Raw genomic sequence first — 13,319 nt, 5'->3', positions numbered from 1 at the left:
AATAGGCAAAAACTCAAAACAGTCACCCATAAGCACAGCATTCAGAGATAACCACTCCTAAAGTTTTCTCTTCATCCGAGTTCTCCATTTATGTGATTTAAAATGATAACTGTATGTTCATGTGCTTCTAAGCAGAGTCAAATGGTTAAAAATATCCTTGTCCCCATCACATCAAATGATGTGATCATGAGTGTTCATGGAAAAAAAAAGTCGGGGTGGGGGAGGGGAGTGGTTTCTGCCTTTGACTACATTCCTATGTCACTAACAGCTGGGATACAGTCTAGAAAAATGCATTGTTAGACATTTTGGTTTTTAGTGAACCTTATAGGCCATATTCTTTAAATAGTACTACTCCATTTCACCACTGTAGCAATTTGGGAGGGCTTCTTGGAAAAGGATCTGAGTCCGCCTTGACTTCTTATTCCTTCCATAGTGCACTGGCACCGTGTGCTTATTGATATGCCTGAAGATCTTTGGGTTCTCACAGTGCCAGAGCACAAGACATTTTAATTGGTTGCCCCCAAGCAAAATTGCTCTCTTATCCTTGAGGACCTTAAAACCAGGCATTAACTTGACTTCCTTATGTATGAAAATCTTCTTAGGCATCCATTTCCAGAATAGGGAGCTTTCATCCATGCTAAATATTTGTTTTGGCAAGTAATTTTCTTCCACAATCAGCTTATCTAGTGTCCCAAATTTTTCAGTTGATTTTACATCAGCACTGGCAAGTTCATCATTCACTTTCCACATGCAATGAATAGTGATTCTTGGATAATTTGAGGCACTCAGGACTAGACTAGCAGTAAATTTAACATTATGATCAGACCCAGTCTTTTCTTTTAACATCACAAATGTTTTGCTTTGCTTCTGAGTGCCATGGTGCTGAGAGTAATATGCTTCTGTGCCTGGCCCTAAGTCTAGGTCATTAGACAGTTCTCCTTATCTGATAATGGTCCTTTTCAAATTTTTGTTGATCTCTTTGCTTCCCATGAAGCAGATCCTTTAACAGTTTCCAGGACTTTGTTCTTGTTCTTCAAGACTGCAGCTTTGGTGAAACAGGACATGACTAGATAGCAAGAGCGATCAATGGTATTCTACTTTCATAGTCCTTAGTCACTTTTCATATGGTTTCCAGGCCAGTCACTCAATGTGGTCACCTACTGGCAACTTCAGAGGTACATTATTGCATGGGGCCATAATGAACAAAACAACCCAAGAATAAATCAAGTACAGAGGGAAATGATGCTATTAGAGACATGGTAAATAAATCTTCTGCTGGCTGATGAAACGGCTGCTATCAGCATGAAGTGCAATGGCATACTAAAGACTATGATGTCATTAGGTAGTGGGAATTTGGGACTCACCATTGTACAGAGAGAAACCTGTTATGTGACACATAACTGAATGTCTGAGCAAATATACGTGCTGTTGTGAATGTTGTTTCCTCTGTTCTTTCAAAACCCTCACAGTACAACTATTTTTCACTAATGAAATCATGGACATTAATGATGGCTGAACCACACAGGAGAAGAGAAGGCTGGGTAGAAAAGTAAGGGCAGTAAAAGATGCTCTGAGTTCATTTGTAAACACTACTGGGAAGAAGTCAGTTGAAGGCCTCTGCCCTTCCTCTGGGGTGGAGGGAGTTGGGCACTTCTGTCCTCAGGAGGAGGGAACATGGATGGCAAAGTTGTGATTTTTAATCCTAACATTCACCTTTCTTATTCTCTTGGAGAGCTGGCTTGGAATAAATTTAAACTTCTATTTAAAGTACACATGATATTTTGAAAGAACTAAAGAGATGAAGGGCTAACTTGTAATTTGGGGTAGGTAACTGAGGCTAACTTACTTTCTAAGTATTAAATTTTAGCTTATCAAGATATTTCATCCCTATAAAGTGAGGAACATTAGGCAGGTGATTTGTAAAGTTCTTCTCAGTTGCAAGTTCTAGGCTTATCTTTACCAATTTGAACAATACTGCCCTACAGTGTCTAGCACCAGTCAGGCTCTTGAATAATGTTTGTTGAGTAAAATTAAACAGGGACACAAAAGATTGCAGTGAACTAGAATAATTACTTTGTAAAAAAATTAAGGTGGCGGCCCTCCCTGGTGGTGCAGCTGGTGAAAGCACTGCATTAAGAAGCTTAAGCCACTTATGCATGAGTTTGATCCCTGCCTGCCCCGGAGGAGATCCACATGGCGAGGCAGACCTCTCCCGACCCGCCCACTGCTCCCCTCAGCAGTGTACTTCGTGGATCTGCCTGTTCGGCTCCCCACTCTGTCCCTGGTGAATCCTCTTACCCTCTGCATCTCTGGCCTGTACCCCAGTTCTGAATGAATAAATAAATCTTAAAAGAAAAAAATTTAAGGTGGCTTTATATATAATTAACTGAAAAAGCAGATTTTACTGTGGCAAGATGTCTAGTAATTATTTTGATTTTAATTAGATTTAAGTTGATTGCAAAATGTTTACTGGTAGTAGTATTAGAGCCACAAGTATAATCAAACTGTGGAAATATATGCTCAAGTTTGAGTTCAGTCTAACTAGACATCAAGCTAAAAGATGGACAGTTAGGGTGTAATCCATGCAGATACGTGAGAAAGTAGGAAGGGCCTTCCTTGGTATATTAACAGGGGTGATTTCCCATGGTGATAATTTATCTCACCTTTTTTTTTTTTTTTCTATTTGCTGTGTAAATTTTATTAACATTTGAAGGAAATGCTCTTATTTACACAGTTAAGTCTGGGGGCAGGTGATGGGCACCACCATCAGGAATTTGGAAATGTGCAACAGTCATTGGCATTCTGTCACAGAAAAAACCCTCCCCAGGAGAACTCGGCAGCATCGGGTAAGGTATATCAGAGTTTATATAGTTCAGCTGGTTTATTTTTCCATCTTCATTCTTCTTCACTTTCATTTTCAGGATCTAAATCTGAATCTCCATTTAATTCTTTTTCACTTGTCACATCTCTGTCCTCACCATTTTCTTCAGCATCCTCATCCTCCTCTTCATTCTCATCATCAACATCATAACTTTTTCACTTTCTTTCTCTTCCTCATCTTCATCCCAATTATCATCAGAATCCTTATCTGCTATTTCATCATCAGATTCCTCCTTATCTGCTATTTCATCATCAGATTCCTCCTCAGAAGATTCTTCTTCATACACCAATTTAGCCTTCTGTTCAGGATAAGTCATTCCCTTTGTTTTTTCTGATGCTGTAACTTGTGTGATTAGAAGAATAAGCTTGCCATGAAGGTGGGAAAGTTTCTGAAAAGTTTTTACTCTGCTTTCCATTAACTGGTATAATGTACCCAACTGAGGTACCAGGTCAGGCAACGTGGATAAGTAGGATGCATGGACTGTTAATACACATTTTAGCCACTGAACCATTAAAACAGCACTGTTAGGATGTCCTTGCAATCTCTTTGTAAGCTCTTGCAACAATGGAATAACAGCATGCAGGGGCATCCTTAGCACAGTCTTTATGAGGTTTATCAAGGAAGAACTAATATACATTCTTTATGAGGTTTATCAAGGAAGAACTAATATACATTCTCCTCCTTCCTTCCACATAATAACCGTTTTCTTCCCTTCAATGACTTCTTGTTCTCAAAATTGTTCACTTAACCAGACTTCTCCTTTCTAAACACTCTGGAGGTAAGACCTAGGGTAATCCAGGGAACTTATCCCAGGCCATTCCCACCTCAACCAAAATGCAGATCTGAAGACACAGGTGCTAAATATAAAGAGTAAACTTTTTGGAGGCTTAGTCTACAATCAGGTAGACTAACATTGAATCGCCTCACTGATATATTTTCAGACTCTTAGACAGAATCTTTAAATAGAATGTATCTAAAGAAGAAATCGTACAGTGATGGACTCTAGAAAACTGTTATCTCCAAACACTCTATTTCAGTTATATGAAGTTTGCTTTTTTATTTAATTTTTCTAAATGCAACTGGAGAATTGTATCAATGCTTTACTTCCCACTGTTTACTTAGTTTAAGGCTACGTCAAGCACCGATAGGATATATGGCTGTAAGAACATGAATGCCAACTACTGGTATAAGTGAACACTGAGGCTTAGGACACACTTTAGCTTACCAAGCAATTACAGCTATGATGTAGCCAAAGATTTATGGTTATCTGTATGTACTCTGAGGGTGTATATATATGTATGTATTAACACAAATCAATATATGAGATTTGTATCTTTAGAAAATGGGCCTCTTTTACCTTTTTTTTCAAGCATATCAGTGTGCTACATGCCATATCAAACTAGTACAGTTACTGTAAGACTGCCCATGAAATTCCCTCATGGAAAAATCAATCACATTATACCTATCACCATAGAATATTATGTATGCATATTACACTGAAGTTGACCTCATCTAACAATGTGATGTTGACAATCCAACTGGTACAGGTGTAACTGCCTCTGTCCTCTGGCTTTGACCAGCGTTCATCAGCAAGGCAATTTCTGTAAATTATATTAACTCATAGAGGACTCCATTTATTTACCTCATTACAATCCTTTAGGATTCCCACATTGTGCCAAGTGGGTGATCTGAATCCAAATGCAGAGTGCAGTTGACTGTCTGCCTATGGAAAACCTTTTTGAAATGCATAATTGTGTTCACACCCTAGAAAGTCCTTTGCAACCAACTTTTTACTGGTCTATTCCCTCCATCAGAATATAAGTAACATGAGTTCGGGGAATATATAACCTAAGTCTCTTTGCCTGGCATTTGTCTCCACTTGATAAATGTTTCCTGGATAAACAATTATATCCACAAGCAGGAATAATTAATAAATTTGTTAAAGTTCATTTATTTTTTTCCTCTCAAGATTGAATTACTATGTTCTGCTACTAATAAGGGTATATAGTGCTTGAGATGCAGGTTATATTATTCTAAAGATAAATGGATAACTCTAATCCTTCCTTCAGGCTATTCTTTAGCACATTGTCTGACTCACTGGGTTCAGTACATTTTTATTGAGTAAAATGTATTAGTCACTCTGTATATTAAAAAAAAGCTCCATTTTGGATGTATAATTTTATCCTGCTGAGTACTTTCAAACTTAAATTATATAGAAAATTAATTTTGAAATAATATGTTTCAAAGATAAAAAAATTAAAATGATGAAAACCCCAAACATACAAAAAATAGTATAATACTTAAAGTGCCTAGTAAAATATTTGGCTTCTAGTGAATATCCAATGTGTATTAATTCTTTCCCTTGTATGTAGTTTAAAAGGATAATGAAAACCCTAACAGTAAGGCTTGGTGGCAAATACCAATTAATTTTAGTGGGAAGAAAATGCAAGAAGAAAATGTCAGTGCTTGCTTTTGACCTAGCAAAGAGGTTTAGTTATCTCATCAGAATATAAAAATGTTACTGTGCTTCTCATATTTCTGGGCTTCATAGTGAGAATGATTCTAAATTAAGGTCACTGAGAAAAAAGATAACACCTAGTTAAATTTAAATTTTAGATAAACAATAATTTTTAAACATAAGTATGTCCCATGTAATTTTTGGAACACACTTAAGCTAAAAAGTTATTCATTGTTTATTTGAAAGTCAGATTCAACTGGGCATTCTATATTTTTATTTGCTATATCTGGCAACTCAATGAATACCAACAATTTGAAAAAAAGTAATATTTTGGTGAGCGCGTTTAGTTTTTTAAAGAATTAGTAGTAGACCAATTTCAAAAGTTTTTATGTTAATTTCTCCTTTACCCTACACCTATGGTTAGTTTGCATAATGGCATTGTGATTTCACCTTCTTTTAAAAAATACTCTAGAATCAAAATGTCTATTTTGACTCTCCATGGTCACCAGAATGTGGCTTACAAAAAGGGAACAGTTGTTAGTCCTGGCAAAAAGCCAGACATTTGGTGTAGAATTATCAGTTGCTTATTCTACCAGAAGTTTCAGTGGAAGCTTGTAAAGCAGGTTTTCCTTATTGGTTTGGCTCAAGTAGCCAGGACCATTTACATGTTTATTTCAATGCACAGTGAAGAGTCTCAGCCATTTACACTGAAGAAGACAGCGCAAAGCTTGATAAGCAGTGTGGCTGTGGGATAATAGCCGGCTTGTGACCTTACCAGTGAGCTTGGGGTCACAGAGCAAAGAAGCACAGAGCCAAGTTTGAATGGAGATCTTGGCAAGGCACCACCAGCAAAGAAAGAAGAACTTGAAGTTTTACTATAAATTGGTCTATTTATGGATACTTTTTCCTTTCATTATTCACTACTCTCAAGCAACCATATAAATCATCTCATGTCTGCAATCTAAAATTCCAGAGTTGGTAGGTGAGCAGCTGTGGGAGACTGAAGCCTTTTGCCAGCATAAAACCCTAAGGACATTCCGGGTCTTCAGCCAGCTCCCAAAAGCCCTCTTTCCTTTCTTCTCTGAGCCTAGGGATAGACCAGCCTGTTTCCTTCCCACTGTCACCACCTGTTATTTCCAACTGTGTTTAACTCCTCGCCTAGTACAGCGTGGGACAGAAGACAGTTTCACCACTTCTGGCCTACTGAGTTCTTACCAACTGCCACTTGACTTTGCACTGGGTGTCAGACATTCTACTCTGTACGTTATATCATGACATTATTTGATAGGCAATGATGTTTACTATCTCACAGATGATAAGCCAAAGTTCATAGCAGTCAAACTGTAAAGACTGTGATGAAGACACCTGTCAATTCCATTCAGTTCTATCATCTCAGTTCAGTTCCTGAGACAAAGAACATCCCTTGGCTAAGAGACACTGCTAGTTGAACTATAAGAAGTGGACTTTCCCTAATGCTATACCAAATCTTCTTACAGGAAAGTACAGAGACCACAGAGGTGATAAAAGTAGATCTTTGAGACTTTCTCGGGTGAGATGAGGGAGATAGATAAGAAAAGATTTGGTGAAGTGGTTTTCAAGCTTTGATGTATATAAAAAACATTCTGAGGGTTTGTTAACACAAGAAAGAAAAGATTTAAGGATTTAAAAAAGAAACCATAAAACTACTAAACATGGGTGCATTTCTATTCCTGTATTACCTGAAATTGACTTAGCAAGACCACACACATTTAAAACATTTCATGCAATGGTAGTAACTTTATCCTACTGAATTCTTACTAACTGAAATGATACAGCAAAACACTGTTAAAATAATATAATATGAGAAAATACCTAGGAACAGGTCCGATCTTTTGACAATATAACTCAACTTCCAGAAGGCATCAGAGAAAATTTGCTTCGTTTTAACTTAAAAAAGAAATCTTAAATCTACAAAGCATAAAAAACCAACAAAAAAGTAAATGATGAATTTTGGCCCAAATAAATACAGCAAAAATAATATATATTATGGTATGCCCATTCAGTGGAATATGGAGTTATAAGAAAAAGTTCCTAGTACTAATATGAAAAGATGTCCTACAGTTGCTAATAAATGAAAATAATTAATAAAGCATGATAGACAGCATTGTGCCTGCTATGCCTCTGTGATTCTTTTGTGTGAAATGAATAGGAAGGATAAGTGTATGTGTGTGTGTGTGAGAGAGAGAAAGGGAGTTTCTGAAAAAATAAATAAGAAACTAGTGGCTATAGATGCCGGTGAAGGAATTGTGGAACTGGGCAATAAGATCAACACTGGGTGGCAGAAATAATTTTCATCATATACCTTTATGTACTTTTGGAGTTTTGAACCACATGAATATATTACTTATTTAAAAATAAAATAATGAAAGCACTGCACAAAGACCATACCACCCTAAAATATTTTCACAAATCAAAGGGAGATTCTGGTCCAGTAGTCAAGGACAGACCTTTATTTTCTAAAAGCCTCCACTTTTGATTGTTAACAGAGGTAGTCTGGTGAGCTCACATTCTGAGAAAAACAGACATAAAAGGTAGCAACCTACTAGAAGATTAAATTAGAGCTAAATGTGTCAGAGAGGGAGAAAGGATTTAGAAGGGTTCCAGCAGGTTATTCTATGGCGTTCACTTTTCTACTGCTCTTTCATTAGTTATCCTATTATCATTGACTGCCTTGCCTGTCTAGACTTTAGAACAAGATAAATAAGATAAATAACTGATTATTTGTAGGTAGTCACAGAATAATAAGAAGGGAGAAAAGACTTAGCTTTCCATTCTAGATGACTGTCTATGGAAATTGAGGCTTATTGGAAATTTTTACTATAATGTTCTACAATATTTATAATCATTTTCCTTTTGCTATGATGCTATCTATTCCTCTCCGCTTTGCTTGATCTGTCTTCCTTTGTCAATAAAATTAAACAGAGGCCCAGAGGTAGACATGGTATGAAAACAAACATACACACACACCCCTCTCTCTATAGACCAGTTACTTCTCTCAAAGTACAACTTATCATCAGTGTCATCCTTATGCCTGATTTTACTTGGGTGACTCAGAATTCTGCAGTCCTCAGTGTTTGGTACCTAGGTGTGGTAGCAGCTCTGGAGGCTGGCATTGCTATGGAAGTCTAGGATCTGTCCAGCAGGACAAGGATGCTATTTAGCTTGTCTTCCCCTATATTTTCATTCCACCCTCCCAGTTCTTTCTTTCCTTCTTCCAGAAAAATTGACTAGACCTATGCTAATTCCTAGGTATAAAAAAAGTAAGAAGTAAGTTACTTAAAAAAATTATTTATTTGTGTACATGGAATTGGGGTATAGGCCAGAGGTGTAGGGACAATGAGACAGATCAGGGAATAGAACAGGCAAATTGACTGAAATACACAGCTGAAAGGAGCCACGGGACTAGAGAGGTCTGCTGTGCTATGTGAGTCACCTCCCTGGCCAGGGATCAAACTCATGCTGAACCTGCAGCTAGCTTCTTAGTGCTTTAACCCATTGTGCCACCAAGAAGGGCCAGAAATAAGGTATGAAGGTGCTAAGTGGGGGGGGGGGGTGTCCAAACTCAAGCTTAGCTGTGGCTTCCTTGACTCCTGCAGCCTGAAATATCAACAAGAACAAAAATTCAAAGCAGGGTAGTTCACATTTTGAAAGTAGTTTGTCCAACCGCATATATGTTGATGGAGGCAATGACAATGGCTGGGAGATCTGAGGTGAGATCAGTGAAGACTTTGGAAGGGAAGTGACACTGACATGATTTCCTCTTACTATTTTAGTTAGACCTCAGTTGCCTCAGTTTTCTTGAGTATTTGAGATTTTTTTAAGCTCTCCCTCCCCAACCCCCCCCACACACACACACATTTTTCACCTCCACCCCCCCCACACACACCATTTTTCCTTCATTGGATTCTACTCTCTTTGGCCAGACAATAACTTCTGTCTCCCAATTGCCTGAGTCCTCATTCTTCAGTCTGAGAGACATAAGATCTGTTGACAGTCCAGAACTAGCTTCCTCCATCACAACAAAAGCTTTAACAAGAGTTCTTGGCAAACCTCTACAGGTGCCACATTTCACAACCTGCCACAGGCTGTGATAAAACCAGTGTATAACACCAATAGGTTGTTACAGGAAATGTCCTCCCTCCCCTCCCCTACTCACCCTTCTCTCCTCCTCCCTTTCCCTTGCTCTTTCTTTCTTTTTTTTTTTTTTATAATTGTCCTTTGTAATCTTTTATGATCCTTTGTACTTTTGTGGAATCAGTTTTAATATCACTTCTTTCATTTTTTAAATTGAGTTATAACTGACAATATTCTTTTCTTTTCCAATATTTTAAAAGCATTTCAATAAGGTAAATAATTCAAAAAATAATTCAAAAAATTAGATCTTAGTCACAGAAGTGGAATCACCCGGAAATCTTACTAGTAGATATCAGAATGGTATTGGTATAAGAAAAATATTGTCATTTAGTGCACAGCAGCTTAACTATGTGCACTAGTGTGTGTGAAATTCAAATATTTATTTACCAATTTGCTCTCAAAATGAGCATTTTTAGAACAAAAAGGGAGGAGAAAGTCAGTTTTAATATCAGCCTTTTCTGTGCTTATAGTGTTCATGCTCTTATTAAACCCTCTATATAATCTTTTGGCATAAATGATATTTTTCTTCACTTTCTCCTCAATCTTACAAACTTCACATTCCATCTCAGGACAATTTCTAGCTAATTATTTTAAAATGAAACAACAGTTGTTTTAATGTGATTTAGGGAACAGTGACATAACAAATTTTCATTCTTCTGTATGTCCTTTCTGGACTTATCTATATAGTAGCCAAAAAAAAAAAAAAAAAGCAAAGCTCTTGAACCATCTACAAAATCTGTTAAGTGACTATTTTCAATGTCTTGGAAAATTTCATCAGAAAGATGCCTTACAATTCAGTAAGGCAAATGCATGTGAGTATTAAGTAGACTATAAATGATTCAGAATCAAGCAGGGGTTGGCAAACTATGACCCATTGGCCAAATGGGGCCGATCACCCAGTTTTATATTGTCTCTTAGCTAAAAATGGCTTTCATAACACTTCTATGTGTTTGAAAAATAATCAAAAGGAAAATATTTGGTGATAAAAGAACATTACGTAAAGGTCAAATTTTAGTAGCCATAAACATAGTCTCATAGGAACTCAGGCACACTCACTGCTGGGCATGTTATGTTTAGTTACTTTCACACTATTACAGCAGAGCAGAGTCCTTGAGGCAGAGAATGTGTGTGGGGCTCTTATTCTTAGTGCTGTCTAGTGAACTATAAATCACAGCAATGCACTTAAAACACTCTATAGCATTTTGAGTGCCACACATATCACCATTACAAAACATTCATGTTTATTGCCAGTACACCTATTATGTCAAAACAAGAAAAAAAGAAAAGACTAGGTTCCCAATGTCATGTTTTAGGGCAAAACGGAATGTGCGTTATTTTGTTATTATGGGCCAAGCATTGCATTTATTATGCAGCGACACCATAGATGTGCTAAAAGAATACAATATACATGGACATTACCAGACTAAGCCCTCATCACAATATTCCAACTCACAGGAAAGTAACAGAAAAAAAAAGATCATTTTCATTTAAAACAATATCTCATCACAGAAAAATTTCTGCACAAACATAAAAATGAAAATGAAGTTGCAATCAAAGGAAGATTCTGAGTGATTAATTTGTTGTTCAAGCCTGGAAAGCCATTTACTGATATGAGTTAATTAAATTGTGCTTGATTCCAGCAGCTGAGGAAATATGTACAAAGACTGTTAGTCTTTTAGTGAGAACAGTTGATTACGAGTTGAGGACTTCGGGAGCAACATCAGTAGTCAATTAAAAAACAAGGCAAATGATTTTGTGTTGTTTTCTTGCACTCTTGATGAGTTGACAGATGTTACTGATATTCGTCAGTGGTTGGTTACTGAAGGCATCTAGGCTTAGCTTGAAGTGTCTGAAGAATTAGCATCTATGAAAAATCTATTAGATAGAAGTGATGAAGACATTAATTCAATACAACCTGAAACGGAATATGCTATGATGTGTTAACGACTGCGGATGGTATAAAGATAAGTTCAACAGAAAAAGGTTTTTAGTGGGACAAGTTTATAAAGTTTATTAAGAAGGTAAGTTTTGCTCATCAGCTGCTATTTCGCAGAAAATAAGTGGACCTGTCATGTGTTACTAAAACAGTAGTGCCAATGGTGACCTTCATTTGCTTTTAAAGACTTAACCATCAGTAGTTTCCTGAGATTTGTCAGATATACAAGCTGAATGCCTTGACTTGTCTAATCAAAAAACAGTTTGATGATTTACTTGTAGGAATGGTTCATTGTGGCTTTTTAGAGTTCAAATTTGAGATTGAATTTTTCTGAGTGGAAAAAATAGCTCTCAGTAAGTGCAATTATTGATCATTAATGGTTTTGGAACAAGTTTACTTCACATTTGATAATGTTTCTTAATGAAATTAATCTCATTAAATTCTTAATGAAATTAACAGTTAACACTGTTCTTATATATGAAACTTACACCATAGTGTAAAAATTAAAAAAAAAAAAAAAGCAAGATCTCCATTTCCACATAAATTAGCCTCAGACCTATTTTCCAAGTTCTAGCTATAATACCAACAGGTATTTTTGATCTTGGGTGCAAGACCCAAGGAAATTTTCATAGATCAAAATCAGTTTCACTATGCAATTGAAGAACTTCCACCCAACTTTCAATATGAAGTTATTGACCTGCAATATAATGACAATGGCAAATATAACAAGAAGACTCTAATGAATGCTATAAATGTCTTCTATGCAATTAATTTGTTCAATAAAAAGCATATGTTAATGAGCAAAACAAAAATAAACTCTTAGATACAGAGAACAGATTAGCAGCTCCCAGAGCGAGAAGTGCTTGGGGACAGATGAAGTGGTTAAAGGAAGTCAACATATGGTGATGAGTGGAAACTAGACTTTTGTTAGTGATCATGATACAGAATATACAGGTATAGAATGCAATATGCACATGAAACTTATATAATATAAATTTTATTTTAAATATTATAAAATTTATTTTATAAAATATAAAATATATTTATTTATATATGCTAGTAGATTTATAGCATATAATTTATAAATTATATGTTATTAGATTTATTGGCAGCATCTATCTCTGTAAAGAATTTTTTTCCAAGATAAAATACATAAAATCTCATTACATACTGTCACCAGCAGATGAACATTTAGAATCAAGTTTGATAATAAGAAACATGAATACTGAAGCCCAGTATAGCAAAATATTATTACCTCCACCCTCATTGCATTCTTCTTGTTAGTAAACTTGTATTACCAAAAGAAGTATATAATTCTAATTGCTATATTTTAATTTGATAAAAAAAAATTGTGGAAATTTGTTCTCTAACTTGTTACATTAGTACTCACATATTTTCAATTTTGCCTATTTAGTTATGAATCTTACAATATTTATTAACCTGGCCTTTACAGAAAATTTTCACCAACCTCTACTACAAAGTTCGAAGCGAAAGGAAAGGCCTGGCTCCTCTAATAGCTTGTGTTAAAATAGCCTTCCCACAGATAGCACTTAAAAATTCCTGACAAAATATAAAAACCAACTCTGAGGAGGCACTGGAGAGCATCAAAGAGGGGTCCTCCCCTGAAAGGGCTTACGGCATCGAATAGATGCCCTTTCCACTGAGGACACTCCCCTGTCTAGAGGACTATAGGACAAGCAGAAGTCCAGCATAGTTGACTTGATATGTCAGCAGGCAGAGAGCAGAGCTACTACTAAATTTGGAAATTATAGATGTTATCGCAGAACTGAGGAATGACAGAAGAGGAACCTCCAAATCTACATACAAATACCACTCAGATTCAGGTTTTCATTACAAGAAATGCCAAAGGA

General features: G+C 36.3%; 1 pseudogene; it reads right to left on the bottom strand.

The window, feature by feature from the left end:
• Nucleotides 1-2,682: 2,682 nt before the first annotated feature.
• On the bottom strand, nucleotides 2,683-3,518 carry LOC101624403 (annotated as a pseudogene).
• Nucleotides 3,519-13,319: the final 9,801 nt, after the last annotated feature.

Source organism: Condylura cristata, unplaced genomic scaffold (genome assembly GCF_000260355.1).
Source record: "Condylura cristata isolate star-nosed mole 26May11 unplaced genomic scaffold, ConCri1.0 scaffold00009, whole genome shotgun sequence".
NCBI classification, from domain to species: Eukaryota; Metazoa; Chordata; class Mammalia; order Eulipotyphla; family Talpidae; genus Condylura; species Condylura cristata.
Note: the sequence above shows the minus strand (reverse complement) of the source record. Positions and strands in the feature narration are given on the sequence as shown.